Source organism: Tinamus guttatus, unplaced genomic scaffold (assembly GCF_059628265.1).
Source record: "Tinamus guttatus ecotype Peru unplaced genomic scaffold, ASM5962826v1 Tinamus_guttatus_pri_ptg000304l, whole genome shotgun sequence".
NCBI lineage: Eukaryota > Metazoa > Chordata > Aves > Tinamiformes > Tinamidae > Tinamus > Tinamus guttatus.
In genome coordinates, this window is record NW_028288838.1 from 293,180 (window position 1) to 316,067 (window position 22,888).

A 22,888-nucleotide genomic window follows, 5' to 3' on the forward strand; every position below is an offset into this window, starting at 1 on the left:
ATTTCAGTACCTGCATTTTAGAGCTTTCTTCATCAAAGCCGTTTCATACATCATTGTATTTAACAGAACTGAAGAGGAGGAAAAATATTTTACCAGTTTCTTGTAGTCCTCTTAAAAACACAGAAAAATCTGCTTCTAGGAAATTACTTTCAGTGCTTATATTTACAGGTATTTTCCCAGAACTGTAGTTTTGATAAGGTAATCAAAAACCTATTAATTGCAATAGAACTAATAAAAAAGGTAATAATTAGTAGAACAAACATTAAGGAGCACCTCCCACGCAAAAAAAAAAAAAAAAGGGAGAAAAATTATGTAAAACCCAAAGCCAATCCATGCTGTATTATTCACATAATGACAGCAATGTGCTGAAGATGCTTCCGCGCCAGTGAAAGCGCTGCCTGCTTCCTGCTACACCTATGTGGCCATCCACGCCGAACGGCTCAGAACCGGGTTTTGCTGATGCCTGACGAAAACGCTGTCAAACGAAAGACGCTCCCTAGGGCTAACACTCAGCGCCTGAGCCCGATGCGGATGCAAGGCACTTCCAATGCCGACTCGAATAACGAAAATGACCAGACCGTTCGCTAGATATTTTTTTTTTTCCTTTTTGAGGAGGAGCAGGAGGAGGAGGAGGAGGAGGAGGAAAGACGCCCTATCTTACGCTTGGGCAGCAGTGGGGCGTTTTGACGGCAATGACCTAATTACTAGAATAAAAAGCCGCCTATGTGACAAAGAGCGAGGAAGGACGCGGCGCTTCATACATAATTTATTAAGATTTCCGCGAGCGCTCGGGTTAGACCGCGGGCCCGGCCGCTCTTTGTGATGTTAAATGCACTTCTGCGGCGCGGGGCCCCGCGGCGGGGCCGCGCTGCGGCAGCGGCGGCTCGCGCGCTACCTGCCGCGCAGCGCTTTGTTGCGGGGCGCCGCGCCCGCCGCCCGCGCCGCGCCGCGCCCCGCGGCCGCCCCCCGGTGCCGCGCGCCCCCCGCGCCGCACTCACGCCATCGCCGCGGCCGCTGCGCCTCCTCCATGCCGCCCTGCGCGCCGCGCCGCCCCGCCCGCCCGGCCGCGCCCCGCCGCGTCACGTGCCGGCCGCGCGCCCCGCCCCGCCGCCTCCCGCAGCGGGGCGGGGCCCCGCGCGCGCCCCCGCACAGGCCGCGCGCGCCCCCGGCCCCGGCTCTCCATAAACGCAGCACTCAGCCCCCCTTGTAGAGCGCGGCCTCAATGTACCCGCGCAGAGACGCTGCCGGGGGACATAACTCAGGAAGATTTTCTGTTCTCTCTCCTTCACCTACCGCGAGACAGACAGCGGATACTGTGCACGGCTGCAAAGAAGCTCCTGCACTGATGTAAGGACTGAAGCTGGGATAGTGGTGGGTTCCAGGAAAAAATGAAAAGGTTTTGCAGATATGGGAGCTAGTGCTGATACACACTGCAGGGTTTCTAAACATACAGTTACTCCTTACTAAAAATGCAGCTGTAAGTATACCTAGTGTAATCACAGTTCAGTCAAATACCATGTTCATGTGCTTTTCAGACTTTTTTTGTTTGTTCTTACTAGTCAGCAGTTTTATAACAGAGATGCGTGCACTTAAAACTACACCAGATACAACAGGAAATGCAAGATCAGTGACGACGGGTAGAGAAAAATCCCAAAGATAGAGGAACGAACAAGTCAATTCAGAACCCCATTTGAGGCTGCCCTTCCACAGCTGACGCCTCTCTCCTAGGGTAAAGATGCGAGGAGCTCTTAATGAAGAGATGCAAGAGCCCAGGGAAAGCAGCGCACTACAGAATACAGACAGCAAAAAGCCTGCCCTACTTCAGCTGCTCAAGTCTGTGGCATACATTTACTCTTTACAACAGGCTTTATAGATGCCAGTTAATAAATGGGAGATTTTTTTTTAAATCCACTTATTATACAAAACTCTTTTTGTTAAGAAAAAAAGGCAGAGAATTAGTCTGTATTCTTTGGAAGAAGTGTTATACAGTAAATCTATGAGCAGTGCGGCCCAGCACCTAGCCAAAATATGGCTGAAAAATTTGCAACCGTTTATGAACTAATCAAGTGAATGCCCTTCCCTGTGTCATGTTACTACACAATTTATGTCTCTATTTGCTCATGCAAGTGGACATAAGGATATAAGTGTTTTTAACGAGCTATCTACCCTTCATGCCCAAGGAAGTTTCATTTCTCTGATAATCATTTCTTTGATTCACATGGACTTAGACTCATGATACCTCGTGGTGCCTCGTGGGGACCAAGTGAGATTAAAGGCACTACGGGCCTGCATGGCAATACAAGCAACTGCACCACAGATACTTAAATACAGTGAGCTGCTTTTCGCATGCACTGTATGGATCTTCTTTTCAGCCAGGACAAGGAAACACTCCAGTCTCATAAACGATGCTCTCGGCCAGCTAACCTTTCACCAAAGGCCTTACACAGTAAGGAGGGGGGTGTAGCATATGCTGCCTGTTACCTTAAACAGGGTGTCACATGCAATCTTCAAGGGGTAAACCATTTTAAACAAAGTAAACTGGGGATAGGATTAGGAACTGCCGAGTGTGAAAATGACAGAAATGTCTCACACTTCGTGTTTGCTACACAGCTTCAATAGTTACAGCTATCATTGGCATCCTTGTGATTTTTGATAAATTCAAATTCAGACTTGCACAGACTGTACTATGAGTTAATAATCCTTCAGCTTTAAGAGACTATCAAATTACATCATTAAATATTATGACAGTCTTTAAAGTTTAGAACCTAGTTTTGCATTAGATCTACGCTTTACCACTCTGATCATATGCTACTGTTTCTCCACACAAAAAAAAGCAACACTAACTGCTCCTAGATGTTGTGCATCTCTGTCCTAAAATTGAAGTCAGTATAGCTCAAGTGTACGTATAGCTCACAACACTTAGATTATCCATTGATGGAATACGAGTTCTGACCTATATTCCAATCAGGTCAGTCAAACTGAGAATTGTTACTGTTTTAATTCACATTCAGTTCTCCTTCTAGAATCCAAACAGGGAATATCAGAGATCAAAAGCTTTATAATGTATTCCAGTCATCATCCACATTGCACCACACTCCTTGTGACTCTGAAAGGCCATAGAATCACAGAATCATTATGGCTGGAAAAGGCCTTTAAGATCACCAAGTTCAACCATAAATCCATCACCACCCTGCCTGCTAAACCATGTCCCTAAGCGCCTCATCTACACGTTTCTTGAGCACTGCCAGGGGCGGTGACTCCACCACTTCCCTGGGCAGCCTCTTCCAATGCCTCGCCACCCTTTACGTGTAGAAATTCTTCCTAAAATCTAACTTGAAGCGCCCCCGGTGCAAACTGAAGCCATTTCGTTGTGTTTTATGTTCAGTAGTTGTTCTGGAGAAGAGATCAATCCCCGCCTGCTAACGACACAGCATTTCAATAAAAAACAAAATGAAAACTGTCTCTTGGGGGAGAAAAAAAAAAGAGCACAGAGCAGGATTTTACAGAGACAAAAAAAGTCTTGTTTAGACTTAATTTTACTCTTGGCTATTTACCTTCTAATCTGGCAGAAAGAACAAACAGGCCTCTTCATTTTCTGAAAAATATCATTGCCAAAATCCAGGATAAATCTATTACATACGTGTACCACATCAAAAAAAAATTATTTGCAGGTGAACTGTGAACCCCTAGGAACACAAGATTTTAGAGTTTGTTTAGAGTTTGAAAGCATCACCTCTATCTCAGTATTCACAGTTCAATTATTTTTATTATTTCAGCCCAGATCCCTGTACTTTACCTCACACATTGCTCTTAAACAGCTAAATGAGATTTTTTTGTTGTTTTTTTTTGTTGTTGTTTTTTGCTGTGGAGGAGGAATTGGCAATCTTTCCATAGAATGCTGGATGCAAGTCCAGCACCATTTCTGAATCTTAAGGCATTTATTATAATCCAATCATAATCCTGTTTAACTCCCATACTTGTCTCCCTCAGCTACAAAGCTGTGCTAAACAGAAGCATTCAGCAAATTACGGTCCACATGTTTCTGAAAACATAAAGGTTGTTCCCCCAACATTTATCTGCTTCATAAAATTAGGAATATTGCAACAGAAAATGCAAGAGTTGTTTTTTTGTTGGAGATTTGTGGTTGTTGTTGTTTTGGGGGTTTTTTAGATAACTTGACCATAAATGGGACAGTTTGCTATGCCTTCACAACCTCACTCTCTGCAGCAGCGCCCTTCTCTCTCAACGCCTTTCACCACTTCATATATTTAAAGTGATTGATATTTCATTACTAGCCATTGTGCATGCACAGTGCTAACTACCTCAGAGACTCTAGGCACAGCAAGTGGGTTGGATAATGAGTTAAATTCTCTCTGTTGCCAGGCACTATGCTTGGCATTACTTGCAAATGTGACACGTAGTATTGGCAACTTAAGATCTTGTCTTCAGAACTTCACTTACTATTACAAAACACAAATTTTACAAAACAACTAACATCAGGTTGCATCTTGGGGGAAAGGGATAGGGTGGCCAAGTAAGTGTCATAAACAGTTTTTAACAAGAAAAAACATTTGTCCTTTCAGAGTTAACCACAGGAAAGACCTGCAACATAAGTTAAACAAGAAAAGCAGAGATATCCATGCAGCTTAATTATACCATAAATAAGTCAGATTTGAAGAGTGCTATCACCTGCTCTTTAAATCCTTTATTACATAATATTCTCTGTTGTTTGCTTTTCCTCAGTTCTTGTCTGGAAGGACATCTCCTCCTCAGGCGTTCTTCCCTCTTACTATTTTTTTCCATCTATATGCAGGTTTCTCACTGCAACTTAAGTCAAGATTTTGCACAGGGATAAGGAGTACATCCCTCCCTGCTCGTGTTAATTTGTCTTGGACCAATTTGTAATACTAACCATATATGTTCTAAAAACAGTACAATAGCAACAATGGAAGGCGTTTTCGTAACAAGCTAGTAATCCAGCAAGCTTCACCATCCATTTACCCATTCTTCTATCTTCACTGCATAATGAACCCCATCTGACACTAACTTCATGTTACATTAAGTATGGCTTCCTCATCCTCTAATTAAGACCATCACAGTATCCTTCCACTGTATTGCTTTGTTTCCTCTGCCACAGTTCTGTCACACATGTATGTAGCTTACCATAGCTGTGCTGTAATTACTCCGTAATCCAGGCATGCCATGCATCTTCTTTTCCTCCTAAACAGCTGCATATTTTATTACATTTCCAGTCCTCCTTTTACTTCTGATGCTTTTTTCTCACCTTCCCTTAACACTATTGCTAATACTAAAGGGTAATACACTTGCCAGGTCCCATTTCTAGCATACTTATTCAGAGTATAGTTCTTTATCTTGGAATATTTCTGTTCAAATATCATAAAATTAAATTGTTCCTGGGCCTCACCTCTGTAAGATGCCAGGAGGTAGTGAGTCAGATCAGTGTTGTGCTATATTGCAAGGTCTTCTGATGAAATGCAACAGAGAAACAGTCAAAAGAAAATTCAGCTCTTTCCTTCTCAAACTTACTTCAGATGTCTTTGTCTTACCCAATATTAACATTCTGCATTAATTTTCATAAAACTTCTTTCTAAATGAAGAAAGTCATTTTCAAAAGCCTCTGATGCAACAACATAAAAGGAAGGAAAAAAATTAAAGACATAAGAAAATGGAAGTGGATGATACTCATTCAAACCACTAGAAAGGTGGACTTCTACAGAAATTTGAAAAAAATGTCTTTCACACATGAGAGCTAGAAAACTATCATTTGTCTATACTGCTTACCAAAAGACAGTCTACAGTGATCAGCTAAGCAGACAGCTGACTTCAAGTTTAGTTTATTTTACTCCAAAAATTCATGTACTTGCCCCACCCACTTAATCCAGATCTCGAGCAAAATAAAGGCTTATTCAGCCCATTTGCAAGACTGTAATCATATATTCTATCCTCTCTTTAATTTGGGTTCAGTAATCTGTTAACTTTACTGAAAGCGGCATATAGCACTGAACACCTTTCATTTAAAAAAGGCTGTGTCCAGGGTACCTCAATAATTCTATACCTTTTTTTTTTAAAATTATTTTTAATTCAACAAAAGCTCTCCTTACAGTAATTCACTTATTCATAGACATTTCTCCTCTCTTTCCCATCTTTGCCATGGAATAGTAGAAGGTGGAATAGACAGAGAAAGACTGACGATTTGATGTTTCAAATGTTCCTCTCAGACTGCCGTGCTCTGGATCTGCCCAAGCTGCACAAGTTAACCTTTTGTTACCAGATCTTTTCATCCTTAGCTGTAACACAGCTCTTGGCTTTTCACGCAGGGTTGCACAGTTGTCAGTTGCTCAAAGACCAGAGCGAAGTCAGACCCAAAAGAAGAAACTGAGCGCATGCCTAGAACACCTACAGCAGCCTGACTTACAAAGTCATATTTTGCTTACGTTTAATATTTAGCAGACATGACAAGTTACGACACTCACATCTGTTCATAACAAATGGATAACTATACATGCAAACAGATGAGCAGATTCAGTTTCTTGGTAAGCTTATGTTGAAAAGCCACTGTTAGAGAGAAAGAAAAAAAAAAAAAAAACCACACACACACACAGAGGCTACCTGTTTGCATGTGTTTTACAGAGAACCTGTGTTCCACTCCCAAAACTCCATGACACTTAGACAAATGGAAGCTCTATTATTTTAGCAGAATATTTACCTTTTGCTTGACAATCTTCTTTTTAGTCTTCTCTCTGTTTAGGTTGAACCAGATGTCCTTCATCCAAAAGTTGATTTCTTGTAAACACTCTGACATTGGTAGTGATAAATCAGCTAATCTATTTAGCTGAAGGTCAACATGTGCATTTGGCCTAGAATTACTGAAAAGGGAGGGTCAATTTTTGTGGGACCCTGTAAATAAAGACAAAAAAAGCACACAATAGAGAATGCCAGTCATTGCCATCCTTCAGGTGTGCTAAGGAGAAGGAAAGAGGAGAGGGCAGGAAGAAACAGCTACTAATATTGTTGTACCAGATTGATAACAGCTTTTTAACACCGACCGCAGAAAAAGCCATGGCAATGTCTAGAAACGCAACACAATCACAGCCATGAATCCTGTTACTGTCGCTACAATCTTTTAAAGCAGTTCCTAATCCTCAAGGCCTCTTATCTAGAGGAAGATGTTCACATCAAATCAATCTAGAAAATTCTCCTTTCCAAGATAAATTGTTAGCATGAATATGAGCATACATGCATTTCCATTAAAACCTCACACACAAAAAGTTCTAGCACATAACAGTAGGTGTTAATGAGTTCAAAGAACGACTTTAAAAATAGCTCAGAGGTTAAGATTTATGCTGTTTTAAGTGACCTGATTTTTATTACTAAAATATCAAAAATATTCCCTTTTTTTTTTTCAGAAGATTAACAAGATCCAGTAGCTGGAATTTAGAAAACTGGAATCAAATTCCCTGGTATACTATGGCTAATCGAACTACAAAAGCCCAGTTCATAAGATGAGACAAGATTTTAAGCAAATTTGATTTTGAATGTTCTGTCCCTTATATTTATAAGGTGTCATACAAAAACAGGTGTCAGAGCCTGGGGCTTCATTCTGAGCTTGAAATGCATTACAATTCATTTGATCCTTCAAGAACTGTCCTTCTTTGTAATGTACATACACCCATGAAACAGTGCAGTGATTGAGTCCTTCACTACAGAGATTCAGCTGATTGCCTGTTAAGGTCAGGACATAAAGTCCTCCAGCTCTTTTTCCCAGGGCCTGGCACAGAAGCTGCTTTGCCATTATTTGTCCTCTACAAAGGCAGAGACGATCTGGTGCTGGCAATGACACTCTCTCAGCACAGACCGGTGCTCCCAGGAAGGGCAAAGAAGAAGCCTCACAGATGCCTAGCCACCATGCAGTTCTCCTGCTCACAGACATACGAATGAAGTGCAATGATTCATGTCAGGTTTTTGGTTTAGTTTTTGTTTCAGAAACGTTCTTGCTTTCTACAGCTTATATTTTCACTAGAAAATGCTTCCTTGGAAGATCTGGGTCTCACTTCTCCAGCAAGTTCACCGTTACACAAGCCTTTAGGCATGAGTGCTGTCCTTTTCCCCGCCTCCCCCTGTGACACACAGTTTAGTGGTTTACTTGAAAGCTAAAATCCAGGGTACCATCTTTTTTTTTTTTTTTTTAATAGTGTGTAGGGGAGTATTAGCATTTTCACTGCTTTTGTTTCAGGGATTTGAGTGAACGGGTTCTTCATTTCTTATTTTCTGCAGTGCTGGTGGTAATGCTAAAAAATAGATTTTCTTGTTTCTCCTTTTTTTTTTTTTTTTAAGACAGTTTGATTTTGTAAGACCTGAGCAGCCTAGAGTGCCTTAGGCTATTTACTACAATAACGAAGCTTCATCTTTCTAGGAGAGTCAGTAAGAAACAAATACTCAAGTATAAGCTAGGGAGGGTTTGAGAGTCTACTCCATCCAGCATTTAGTGAACATGAATACTTTTTGAAACTGACCTGTTTGCTCACTAGGAAGAGAATGCAAACTTCAAATATCCACTGCATCTCTAGGCAGGCTGCTTCCAGCAGCAAGCTCTTTCCATGCAGATCAAGACTCCCGCAGCTTACATAAAACTGGTCTTTCTGTGGCCCATTCCTCACCTTGGAAATCAATAAGCAACTTAGAAGCAACAAAATAGCATCTGAGGCAGGGCCTGCTAAACATTTAACCACAGTTCAAGTTCCTTCAGAAAAGTACAGACAAAAAGCAATTAAAGTAGAGGGGTAACAATCATGCTCAGAACAAAAAGACTGTCAGTAGAAGAAAAACACTTCCGCTCTGTCTGAGTAGGGAAAGCAGAAGTGTTCTCAAATTCCTTGCCCTAGATGACAATATTTTAGTGGCACCCTGGCACACACCATCTTCCCTTCTACAGTTTAGAAGTCACCAGTCTAACCGACTCCAGCAGTCCTGGAAAGGAAAAACAACAATCTGAACACTCAAATTGTGTGCATTAAATCTTAAACCCATACGACAACTCTTCAAGGTGGACAAGGTGTTGCAACTGTCTTTGAAAATATACGCTTTCCAGGCTAGAAGTACAATTTAAAATGATGGACAGGAAAAATGTCCTCCTGACTAAGGCTATATTTTGTATCTCGGATTCCAACCCATATGGATGGATATAGAAGTGAAAATTTTAATCCATCATAACCATATTTAGAAAAGCCCTCTGTATTGCCAAGTCTTCTAAAGGAAGATTCTACTCTTTTTTTTTTGTCCTATACGACCCCAATACTTCAATCTTAAATGAAGAGAAGATATACTCTCAAAGATCCCTACGGCAAGTCAGCTTGAATGCCAGCCCAAATTAGCTGAGACTTAAGAGCAACTATATATGACACTAATAAGCTCCTCCTCAGTATGAATTGTATTTTATTGATTCATTACTCTTAGAATTGTTTTGTATCTTTAACCAAGTACTCAAACCCATGCTAGAAATGATTTGCATTGTTTTAATGTTAAAACTCACACACCATTTAAGTTTAAGTTTGCCTGGTATTGAGCAATCTTGAGTAAACTCTGGCAAGCATAAGACGTATTGTTTCTGTACAAACAAAAACTCCAAATAAAGTAGTCCTGCAGACAAACTTAGTGGCTGCAAACCAAAATAAGCTGAGCTCAAGTATTTTAAGTTTCCAAAAAGGCTGAAAGGGTCCTTTGAAGGTTAATTACCTCAGGTGTCAAGACAACGACAGAAATCTTCATAGTGATATTACTTACTCCGGCAAGGAAGAAGCAATAAGAGAAATTGCATAACACTGGCAAAATCCCTTTTGTCACATGAACAGAAAACCAAAGTTCTCCTCCAAGAACTGGCAGTAATGGAAATGCTCTTTCAGTTTAAGAGTATGGATGAATTGTTTCTCAACTTCAATTCTGATGACTTCTGCTGTCCCTTTATTTTTCTGTCCTATCTTTGACCAAACATGTCTTATCATCTGAAAATTTCAGGTGAAGTCATGTTCTGGCATTTGCTCATCACGTGATCAGACGTGCAGCTGACTAAAGGCATCTAGATGAGTGATTTGACTAGAACTGTGTGTTCAGATGTGCACTCGCTACAGAAGATTATCTATGATGCAGACACATGTTAGAGCATGACCACATCTATGGAGTCCAAGTACTTCCACAAGAGATTGTGTAACATGGCTTCATTAGAAGACAAAAACAAGTACAAGAGTGCATGCTTTCTACTCTTTACCTGGTCCATACCTTCCTCATGTTCTTTTAGCCTACAGTTTATTACCTTTCATCTTCCCAAAAGTAAGTGCTAGGGAGTGCTATAAGTGTGCTTCACAAAATCTTATTCCCTAGTTCGGCTGCCTGGTAACAACCTACAGCACAGGCTTGGAGCAATATAATTGCTTCAGTACAGGAATTGTGTCTTTACATAGATTTGAGATTTACCCAACAAAAAGTGAATCTGATGCTTAATGAGCGTCTCAAATCCCGCAACACATTTATATAATGACTTAGAAAACACAGTAGAGAAGCACAGCACTATCCATCCATGTTTACAAGCCATTCAATAAACTTAAAATTATGAATAAAATGGACAATTTTCCTTCAAACAACAAACGAGCAAGCAAACTGCCCAAAATGGTCATGGCTACAATCTATGAAGTCCCTGTCCCTTAGGAGTCACAAGGCATAAAATTTTCAGGCAATATAAACCATGACAGGACATAAGAATTCTTACACTTCTATGCTACCTATATTTAGAGAAGATAACTTGTAAGGCAAAGATTAACATATTAGCAGAACATTGTAGCCACTGGCTACCATGGGTAAGTTGTTTTTGTATCATTCTTTGAAGAAGTTAAAAGCATTCTAAAACATCCAAGACTCCTAAAATATAAACATAACTCCTAAAATATAAAACGGTACAAACAGTATAAAAATATAAAGAGTATAGCAACTGGGACCTGTTGTTGCAACGCGTTTCAAATGTTTATTTCCACACACATACTAGACTGTCACATGAAATCTTCAGTCCTGATATCATTTCAAGCACTATTTCAGCCGTAAAGATCTGCATGTTTTGCTCGCTAGTAAGACTAAGGGATAGATTTGGAACAGGATAAAGACAGGCAAGTACTTTTTCATGCAAATAAAGCAATACACAAATCCACTAGTTTGAGAAGAAGACAAGGACTTCTTTTCTCCATTCAATTCGTTCTTTTCAGCTTCATGCACTTGAAACATTTTTTGGAAACCACTTTATAAATTAAGTCTAGTTCTCAAGGTCTTAACAATGACATTTAGACATTTAATTAGGAAGCCATCACTTGGACTGGCATCTAAATCTTTTGTTAGAGACCTAATTCTACACCAATTTAAACATGCCATTAGTCTTATATTAACTAATAAGACTCATAACATTCTGGCTACTGGATTGCACTGGCAAGCATTAATGCAACAGTGAAGTGAGTTTAAATGAATACCAGCATACAGCTTTACAGTGTATACATTGAGTAGCAAGACAAAAATATAATAACCACATTTATTTATGAGCATACCCTGTGCTTCCTAGCACTCTGGATGCCATTATGAAACTGACAGTCAAATGAAAGAACATTCGATTAAGCTGTTTCATTGATTCCCAGATGAATCTAGACCTTTAATCTTTCTGGAGGTCATTCTAAATCACATTTAGAGATCTACACATGTATATTCAATACCACTGCCCCGCTTCAGCATTTCAACCCACAACCATAATCAACATATGGAATTTTAAAAAGGAATCAAGAAGAAAAAAAAAATCACATCAGTTAATGCCATTTTTCAGCTTGTATTTTTAAACTTAGACCTGTGGCTTTCACTGAAATAACAAGAGGATCCAAAATTCAGAAAAAAAAATAGAGCAAAGTGCAGGAACTCTATCCTGTGGGTTTTTCTTACTCTTGTGGAAACTGGAATATTACAGAAGCTTGAGTCACCACTCTGCTAGGCTTGGCTAAAATTAGAGTCCTATACAATGAAGGGCTTGTAGTTGAAACAATTTGGACACTGGGTAACAAATTACAAACACAGTGATCCTGCTGAAATTTGGAAGGGGGAAAAAGACTGATACTAAGAGAATTAAAAATTCTATGTTTAAAGGATTTGGGAAGTATTCAGAAGTTACGCTTAATCCCACTACCGAATTACAAAGAAAAACAGCAGTCTGCAGACAAGATTTGAGGGATTTTTGCTACATTTTGTAGCAAAAAAAAAAAAGAAGCAGATTCAGTTTAGTTTTGTGTTAAAATGAGTCCTGTCAAAGAAATATGGTCACATAAGCAGATTCTCCTCCCAACCTCGGAGCCCCATTTATCTCAATATTACCCACTGACACTGTTGTCTTGGCAGTGATAGGTGCCAATTATATTGTCAAGGTTACTGGCACTGAAGCTTTTCACCTCAGAATTGCTGACATCAAAGTTACTGATGCCAAAAAGCAAAAACAACAACAGCAGCAGCACTCAAAAAAACTTAACATAATCAGCATTCTTTTTTTTTCTCTCCTGGGTCTAAATTCCAGTGTGTAGTGCCTGCTGACAGGCAACACCTTGTCCTAAACTCATTTCAAATCCAAGCCCTAAACGATTAATAGGCATTAATATGAGCTATTAGATTCGTAGGTTTTGGACTGGAGCCCTTGGATTTTCAAAGGGAGCAGAGATCTCGTACACAGTTCTTTCTGGGCAGAAAACACATTAGTTGCAAACAATCACTGTAAGACAAGGCAGGCATTTAACTTAAGAAATCTCATTATTTGGGGCATATACAGTGTTCCTTTTGTGGAATGTCCAACTCAAATACCTGAACCTAAACAAGAACAGAAGAGACAGTGCTTCCTTCCAGCAAGTATTAAGCTGGAAAGGCACTATGGGAGCACCAATAAAGTGTGAACTGCACTTTCAGAAAGGATGTTGGCTTCTCTTTCTCATGCAAGTCAAGCATCTTGCTGGCTATTTGGATAATATTACTGAACAGAAAAAGGATAAAATGCGCCCCCCCCCAAAAAAAAAAAAAATCAAGCAAACAGGACCACACAGCTCAGGCCAGATACTAGGTCAGCTAGGGGAAAGGTATTTTCTGCTGAATAAGCAAGAGTTCTCTGAAGGTCACCCGCTTCCTTAGGCCTTTCAAGGCATTAAACAAATTCCTGACAGAATGTTTCAAAGCTGTGGGAACCTCAAGTCAGCATTTATTTGCACAAAAAGTTCACAAATGAAACCATGCCAAACTACTGGTCTTAAGAACAAGCTTGCTAGAATTCTAGAATTTAACTAAACTGCATCTATTTTTACTGAACTGCCTGCAACAGATAATGATTCAAAGTTGTGACAGCTACTCTTTGCAACCATCAACACGAATTTGTAGACCAAAAGGCTTTGCAAAAAATATGTATATATATAATATCAGATACATTCTGAAAATAAGACAGTGATTTAAGAACAAGTTACTACAGAGGCTCGCTATTTATTCTGATTAGCACAAAGCAAGATAAATAAAACAGTAGTCTATGGTTATGTAGCAGTTTGAGGCAAAGTAGAAATTCTTTGCAAGGCTTGCACTGTAATTTAAATCTATTGAAACAGTCCTATGAGTAGCCTCTAGAAAGCAATCACTGATGGATTCACTTTAGTATGTCTTTTTCAGATACTGCAAACAAGAAAATACATCATCAAAAGTTAAGAACTTTTTTGATCTGCTTTGCTTCATCTTCAAAGGTGCCTTGTTACACAGTTAGATGGCTCCTGCCATATTCCAGAGGATGTCACAACACATACAAGGGGGAGGTAACTGTTGTCTATAAAAAGTGCCAATTAATATTGACACAGTTAAATTATTAAAAAATGTGACACTTTCTAATAATCCCTTTTCAGATGGTTTGACAGTAGTCAGCAGCTGAATGGACTGTATTATTTGATATATCAAAAGTTCTACCTTTTGAACACTATTTTTTTTTCTTTTTTTAAAATGCAGAGGCATTTTCTGCCTCTAAGAGCAATTATCACACAAAAATAAAAGCTTCTATAGCACAGAATTAGAAGTTATCACTAAAACATATATTAGGACAACAAATCATGATTGGTAATGGGAGCACATGAACATTTCTGCTCTGATTCTTATGCCACAGCCATCAGAGCAGCCTAGTTCCTAGAATAAGCCAATCCTACATCCCAAGAAAATACTGCTACCATGTATGAAATAGAAAATTTTCCTTTTTTTTTTTAAAAAAAAAAAAAGAAAGCAGTAAGGAATTTAATTTCTGAAATTAGCATTTATTACATAAATTGTTTTTTACATATGCTACTGAAGATCTATGAAATAAATTATTATCCAATTCCTTAACACAGAACCAATATGAATATGAAGAGCCTCATTTTAAAATGCAGTTCTTTTACAATGGCATGTGCTATTGCTTCTCCTCCACTTCCCCTTCCCCGAAAAAAGAACTCCGAAACAAAAGAGAAAACGTGATTAAACACCTCATGAGAAAATTTGGTCTTCAGGTCTACCCTACCAGTAAGGAGTAACTAACTCTCTAACTCTCCCCTCCCCCCACCACAGCACATAAGTGCAGCTCCACATGTCACCTCAATTTCTCAGCATAAATTGCTCTGCAAAACACTCATGTGTTTCTGTTACTTATAACTACTCTTTTACCATCAGCAGCCTTCCATATATTCTCCTCCAAATCCAGGCACAATTGGTTTGAAAAGTAACATTACTCACATACAGCACAAGTTTGACAAATCATTTCTCTGAGAACACAGGTCAGCTGCAAGACAAGACACTGTAAGCAAGAACTTTACACCCACAGTACAGCACCAGCTACCTACAACAAACAGGAAAATTGTAATTATAACTGTTGAACTATAGAAGAAGTGTTTCAACTATTCTATGCTTATTACAAACACAAGTACCAAAGGGGGAAAAAAAAAAACTATAGAAATCCCAATAAAAGAAACACACTTCGCAATATTTCTGACAAAACAGTTTTGCTCATTACATGTTGCGTTTCCTTCTTTTTCTTACTACCTTACAGTTTCTAGGCAAAAGAACAAGCCCTGATAGGTCATTTCTACTAGAACTACAGGAATATGTTTTAATCTTATCAGACTCTTAATTTTCAGCACCATGCTTAATTCTCAGTTCTTGTTTATACAATCATAGAGCTTCAGTCATACTTCTATTTCTACCAATGTTTTACCAATATCTGCTCCTAAAAATCAGTTAAGAAAAACATTTATATATAATGAAAATTGCAAGAGACAAACCAAAACAAGGAAGACGAACCCATTTCAATATTTATAGTAAAAGCTCCAAGTCCTATACTGACATGCTTATTCAGGCACTCAAGTAATGTTTAGATAAACGTCCTCTCCCTACCTAAAAAGGAACTTTGCAATCTAAATTCAAGCACTAGTAGAACCTGTATCAACGTAAGCCAGAGAGAGCTGGAGGGAAATGCTTGTCACTAATCAACTGAATTCATTTTAGAACATATGACAAAAAAATTGCTGAAAAATTCTTATCTCAAGAAACAGCAGCTAAGAATAACAAAGTCGTACAATTTTTAATATGTTTGATTTAGTCTGAAGTGAACAAGCAATAACAGCAGGCATGTGAGAGATATTATAACTATCTATATAAAAATGTATATAAGCAAGCTTGGAATATATACATTATATACGCAGAGAACCATTACGCTATATGGGAATAGCATTAGAACAGATTGCTTGCTAAAGTCCTTTGAGTGGAAGAACAACAACTATGTGAGATCTCCACAGCAGCGGTTTTCATGAGAAAAAAAAGCTCATGTGATCCTGAGAACATTTTCCATTAATAAAAGGAAAGTCACCTCGCACAATTTATGCTTTCACAGTTTCTTTGCACTCTTGTCACATCATAATGAGAAGTTCTAGTTTCTTTCCAGCTCTCCCTGCAGGCCAGTTGCTACAAAAAGGCCAACTCTACCAAAAGCCAAAATCAGTTTTCTACAATTCAGCATCTTTCAGAATCTACTTAAAGCAAGCATTAACGTTACAAATAAGATTTTCTAGCAATAACTTTTTTTTTTAAAAAAAGTGTGCAACTTCCACACAAACAATCTAATCTCATGAACTAAGCCCTAAGTGATTCGTGCATCTCCAGTTTTCAGAGAATAACAACATGGAAGAGGTTGGAAGGGACTTTTACAGATCATCATTCAGATGTGGAACTGCTGGAGAGAGGCCAGCGCAGGGCTACAAGGATGATCAGGGGCCTGGAACATCTGCCCTATGAGGAGAGGCTGAGGGAGCTGGGCCTGTTCAGCCTGGAGAAGAGAAGGCTGAGAGGGGATCTGAGCAGTGTCTATAAGTACCTCAAGGGAGGGAGTGAGGAGGATGGTGCTGGCCTCTTTTCAGTGGTGGCCACCGATAGGACTAGAGGTAATGGCTACAAAATGATGCACCAAAAGTTCCACAGAACTTAAGGAAAAGTTTCATAATGGTGAGGGTGGCAGAGCACTGGAACAGGCTGCCCAGAGAGGTTGTGGAGTTTCCTTCTCTGGAGATTTTCAGAACCCGTTTGGACGCAGTCCTGTGCCCCGTGCTCTAGGTGACCCTGCGTGTGCAGGGAGGTTGGACTAGATGACCTCTAGAGGTCCCTTCCAACCTCTAGCATTCTACGATTCTATTCTATGATTCTATGATCTAGTCCATCACTCTGATCAAACAAGGTCACTTACAGCATACTGACCAGACAACTTCTTAATATCTGAGGATGGAGACTCCACAACCTCTCTGGACAAGCTGTTTCAGTGCTCAATCACCCTCACAATAAAAGACTTGTTCTTTATGTTTAGTCAAGCTTTCTCTGTTTCTGTTTGTGTCCATTGCCTTTCTTTCTATTCCTGAGGCCCACTGAAAACACTCCAGTGCCACAGAATCACAGAATCGTTATGGTTGGAAAAGATCTTGAAAACCATAAGCCGTAAGTCCTTCACCACCACATGTTAAACCGTGTCCCGTAAGCGCCTCATCTACATGTTTCTTGAACGCTGCCAAGGATGATGACTCCACCACTTCCCTCATCAGCCTCTTCCAATGCTTCACCACACTTTCCATGCAGAAATTGTTCCTAATATCTAACGTGAACCTCCTCTGGTGCAACCTGAAGCCATTTACTCTTGTTCTATCAGTAGTTATTCTGGGGAAGAGATCGACTTCCGCCTCACTACAACCTCCTTTCAGGCAGTTGTAGGGAGCACTAAGGTCTCCACTGAGTCCCCTCCAAACTAAATAACGCTAGCTCCCTCATCTTCTTTAAATCTTCCTTTCAGATATTTATGCGCGTTGACAAGATCTCCCCAGCCTTCAGTCATCTCCAGCTCTCTCGTCCTCTCCTCACAGGACAGATGCTCCGGTCCCCTGATCACCTTAGCAGCCTTTCACTGGATTCACTCCAGTAGCTCCATATCCCTCTTATAGCGGGGAGCCCAGCAAAGGACACAGGACTCCAGATGTGGCCTCACCAGGGCTAAGGGCAAGGGGTGAGAGGAGCAGAAAGGCAGGAGGAAAGGATCAGCAGGTCAAGGAACTTCCTTCTTGGACACAAGGGCACTTTGCTGGCTCATGATTAGCTTGTCCACCAGGATGTCCAGGTCCTTCTCTTCAGAGTTGCCTTCCAGCAGGTTGACTCACAGTCTGTATTGGTATATTGGCTTCTTGTTCCCCAGGTGCATCCTCATATATTCAATAACAAGTCCCTTGCTGAACTTCATGAGGTTCCTCTCCACCCATATCTCCAGCCTGTCCAGATCTATCTGAATGGCAGTGCAGCCTCCAGTGTATAAGCCACTCCTTCCAGGTTTGTATCATCAGCAAACTTGCTGAGGGTGCTCTTTGCCCCCTCATCCAGGTCACTACAGAACAAGCTGAACAAGACTGGACACAGTATTGACTCATGGGGGACAACACCACTAGCTACAGGCCTCCGAGTAGACTTTGTGCCCTTATCACAGTTCTTGGAGCTCTGCCCTTCACCAGTTCTACTACAGAATACGACTGTGATTTTTATGAATTCTTCACTCTTAAGAGAAGCATCATTACGTTATTTCACATGAGACTAAATTTTTCTGCTGATTTACGAAATCTGATTAAGTTTGGCCTGTTCTTCTGTTAGAGATTAATAGTTCTACCAGAGTGCGAGTAAATTGCATCTCTGAAGAACAGCTTTGCACTTACAAAAGATACTTCAAAATGCTATTGATTCTCAATTTTTTTCTGTTTGTTTACCATTTCAACTATTGTGCTCTAATACAACTGTACTAACTACTTGCTTGCTTAATTTTATTCAAAGTAAAGCTGAAGTAACATCAAGTAAAGGCTGATTTTTTAAATTTTTTTCTCCCCACTTCCTCTTCCACAAACTTCAGTGAAAAACAGCACACAAACTCAATAGCAGCTTATGACACTCTGAGTGAACACTTACTGCCCAGGGGCTTCATGCTCCAGCTGCACCTGATACAACAAGACACAAGCTTTCAACTAAACATGAAAGATTAACATCCAATAATCAAAATAGTATTATATAATAGCACTGCATCACCTACTGTTGAAATGACTGCCATAGACTATTTTAACACTATTTTAGTTATCTGGTACTTACAATCATTATCCAAGTTAATCAGAATCAAAAATCCACAGAACTTCTAATATATTGTATTCAAATAGGAGAGTTAAAGCTAAGAGCTTACAGCAGAAGCGCTTTGTTTTGCTAAAATTCGTAATAAAGGGAATCTTGTCTAGTGATGAATGATAATATGAATTTGAAAACTACTTGAAGATACATTTCAACTAACAGATTGCCATTTCCAAGTAGAACTCATGTGTATTTATTTAGTACAACTAGATAGCTTTTTAAATCTACAATGGAGACTTCCTTAAAAGCTGACGTTAAAAAATAATCCGGTACCACACTTATTCACAGCACTGATATCCTCCTTAAAATGTGAAGTTAGTGGTGTATGTTCTTCTCATCAAGCTCTCCAGTTGCCTCACTTCAGTGCACTCATTCATTCCTCACCCCATCACTGTCATACAAGTCACTAACTGTCATACAAGTTACTAAAAAAAAAAAAAATCAGTTTTTGAAATCATGGCAATCTGTAACAAAGAGAAGGTAGCAGCATGTTGCTTTTCGCTGTCCAAACTCGATGGGGACAATCTGAAGGGGAATGTTGTGAGGTCTAACCACAGCTATAAGTAGATTCTCTCAGTTTCAGACACAGGGAGGAAAGATTCTGAAATTCATTAATTTCTACTGCACAGCACTACGAAAAAGCTTCTATACCACAGTTTTAAAGTTACAAAAAAAGAATATTCCTTCCTAAAAGAATTCTATGCTCTCATATAACTTTAACATTAAATATGTGCATTAAATATGTGCTAACATTAAATATGTGCTTTTTGAAATATTTATGATTGCATTAATAATTTTCTTACTCCTGAGTTGCCTAATACAAACAGGAAATGATGGCTACTACAGAAAAAATCCACATTATCTTGTTTTTAATCAAGGTATGAATTTTCAAAATCTAGTCAAAAATCGATTAAACCAAAAGCCTTAGTTTTTTTTCATTTGACCATTACAGTATTAATAAAGTTTCATTACGAGATACATTGATGTTTAGTATTAAATGTGATCATGGAAGGACCTAACTCCCTAACACAAGAGACTATCTAGCTATAAGAAACTTCTAGAAGTAAAAGTTATGAGAGTAGGAATATATACACATTAATGTATTTTTAAAGCATCTAAAAGGTTATGTAGATTCAAAGAGCAGGTGTGCACTAGGGCTAAGAGCTGAAAGTTACAAACTAAAGGTCGCCAAAACCATGAAGTTTCTATATGCAGTGACACATCATACTGTTGAGGGCTTTTTAACTTGATACTGCAAAGAAACTGCAATTGCAATGTTAGTTACTTGACTTTTTTTTTTTTTTTTAACAACAGATATTTCAGTATCAAAACTTCACATGCTTGAGCAATTTTTCAGTACACTTGTTAGAACATGTTCTTACACACAACAGTGTTTGCCTCTGTGCTATTTAAAGAGTACTTTCTGTACTACCACTGCTATCTCAAACCTTAACTGCAAAATTTGAAATGTTTCAACAAATACCATTGAGATTTCCTGAGTTTTTGATTCTTTTCCTCTGTACCACTAAGTATAAATATATTTTGCCAAATTATGCATTTTTATTTATTTTTCAATCTAAAACATTCAAGGAGAACAAGTACTTGCAATTGCAAGCCCTTTTACACCAGGCAGAACTGTTCTGTAAACAGTCTTTATCATAACTAGAGGAAAAGAAACATGTCAAGGAGATTGAGGCATAACAGTGATCTCACAGCATTCACTTTAACAAGTGTAGTACTTCTTGAGTGCCTAGGACTAGAGGAAACCACGTGGCATACACTTTTGCCCAGAGTAGGTTTAAAAACATAAAATTACAGAACCTGAAGACAATAGGGGAAAAAACAGGCTCTTTGTCATTTCAATTGGAGTGGCACAGTCATAATTAACCCATGCCTAGTCCCAGCCTACCAAAATGCCACTTCCACCATTGCTGCTAACTGGGCCACATCCTCCAGAAGCAGAGATTCCCAATCTGCGCTTCTTTGCAGCAGCACATAAGTTTTCTCTTGCCGCTCAGCAGCTGGTAGAAACACAACGACCAAATCAGCTTCTGTAGAAGTTCATTTTATTTTTAGGCAAATTAGGAGTTTCTGTGGCAGCTCTACCAGAACGTCTGCTTCCCCTCTTCCATGGCTACAGCCACCCTATACAGCCTATAGCAGGTAAAGGGAGGTCTGGGGGGACCCACAGGCAGGGCAGTTACCTAGTTCAGCAACGCAGATCCCTGCCCCCCTGCTCCACACCACGGAGGTTCTCGCGCGGCCACTCTACACACACCCGGCCACTTGCAGACCAGAAGAGTGGCAGCTGTGCCACGGCTAAGAGTTAACCGAGGGCTTTTTATTACTTCTAACGAGGCTCTGGGCGCCCCCAAGAGCGCGAGCGCCCCCACCGCGGAACTCACTCACTCACCTGAGCGCCGCGCTCCTGCCCGCGGCTCCTCCGCCGCTGGGCCGAGGCGAACGCGGCCACCTGGGGCAGCCGGCGGGGCCGGGCGCGCATAGGGGCCCGGCAGCCGCTCGCCCGCGCCCTCCTCAGCGGCGAGGGCCGGCGCCTGCCCCGGCCCCAACCGCTCCTCACTCGCTGCCTCCGGCAAGCCTCCCCGCCGCCATCTTGCCGGGACGGACCGTAGCGCGCACGCGCAGACGGGGCAGCGCGGGCGCGCTGCGCATGCGCCGCGGTGAGCGCTTCCCGCCCACCCGCGCTCGCGGCGCGCACCTGTCCCGCGGGGCGGGGCGAGGGGGCGGGGCACGCGTGGAGCGGCCGTTAAACGCCAACCGCCGGCGGGTGCGCGCTGGTGTGGGGTGATCTCGCTGTTCCTCTCGCACAATGGGATCGGGAGCGGCGAGGTGGGCTGGAGCACGGGGCAGAGGCGGCAGATGCTGAAAGCCCAAAACAGGCTCAAATAGTAACTGTAGAGTAAAAGTAATCTCTGAAGGGCTGTCTGCCACGATTTGGAGAAGAGGTTTTGGCAGCGTGATGCCTAGGCCCTTTACTCTTTTGGGTGATTGCCACCAGTCCTGGTGTCCTACCGTTTTGCGCTTCTACTTCCTATAAAGCCACTTCAAAATGGTCCGGTTCCTTTGGCCTCCTGCTGTGAAGCAAGTGTAAGGCTGCATCTCTGCCCAGCATCCCCAGTTGCAGTCTGAGGCAGACAGTTCTTTGAGCCTGTGTGCTGCAGCTTTGGCATCCCTGAGCCTCTCTCTCAGACCTTTGTCACTAGCAGTCTCACTGCTTTCCTTTTTTCCTTTCCTACCGGCTTTTGATGTATTTAAAGACCTGCTTACTGCCAGTTTGAGCATCCTTTGCTGGGTGCTTTTCAAATTCTCTTTTAGTCCTAAACAGGTTTAGCCTAAACATTTCCTGTGTTTTACAGTCTTCCTGTCCTCCTCATTTAGACTTGGAAAAGCTCTGCCCCATCATCAGGATCAAAGAAATCACCGTACTACTTACCCATTCGCAGTCCTCTTCAGAGCCTGTCATCAGAGATAATACTAGCCTGTGTCACAGCCTTTTGTCAAACTGCAGTGCACCGATTTCTACTTTTACACTTCAAGGGCCTTAAAATTGTATTGTGCAAGCCAAAGTCATAGATAACTACTTAGATGTGAACTGATGCTAGTTTAATATAATGAAAATTAGCTTGGTGATCTAATGTTAGATGCTCCAAATGGTCTATTTTATCTAAACAAATGGTGTGTCAGACTGGATATTTGAAATACAAAAAAAATATACCTTGAACTATTAAGTTCAGTGCTCCTTAAATTCCCCTTGCCTAAAAGATAGAAGCCCAATCTTAAGTTAATTTCCTAAAGAATTCGGAATAAATCAAAGAGTGTGTCATTGTGTGGGACACTCAGGTCTCAGTAAAAAAAAGCATGTAGCATGTAGTAATGTTCCTCTTCATGAAAAGCAAGAAACTTTCAAGATGTTTTGAATTCCATTTATGACCATCTGTCTGCAAAAAAAAACTGCATTGTGTTTGGCAAGTGGAGAATTCTAACAGTGAAAGCAACTAATGTTAAAAGCAAATTCATCTTAGAGCATGCCACATTCAGGAAGACTGAAAACCTAAGAAAGATATAAAGATTTTTTTTTCATATTTATTATTTCCCAAAGAGGAAA

The 22,888-nt window shown here is 40.5% G+C and overlaps 1 protein-coding gene across 3 annotated transcripts in view; it reads right to left on the bottom strand.

Annotated features, from left to right (window-relative positions):
* APC (APC regulator of Wnt signaling pathway) overlaps positions 1–21,276 on the bottom strand; it is an 87,344-nt gene extending 66,068 nt beyond the window's left edge. For 2 of the 3 annotated variants that reach the window (XM_088528161.1, XM_088528158.1), the window contains exon 1: positions 999–1,068. The gene's annotated coding sequence lies outside the window, so the exon portion shown is untranslated. Of the gene's footprint in view, positions 1–998; positions 1,069–21,175 lie in introns of those variants that run through there. The other variant, XM_088528160.1, reaches the window with a different exon arrangement.
* Positions 21,277–22,888: the final 1,612 nt, after the last annotated feature.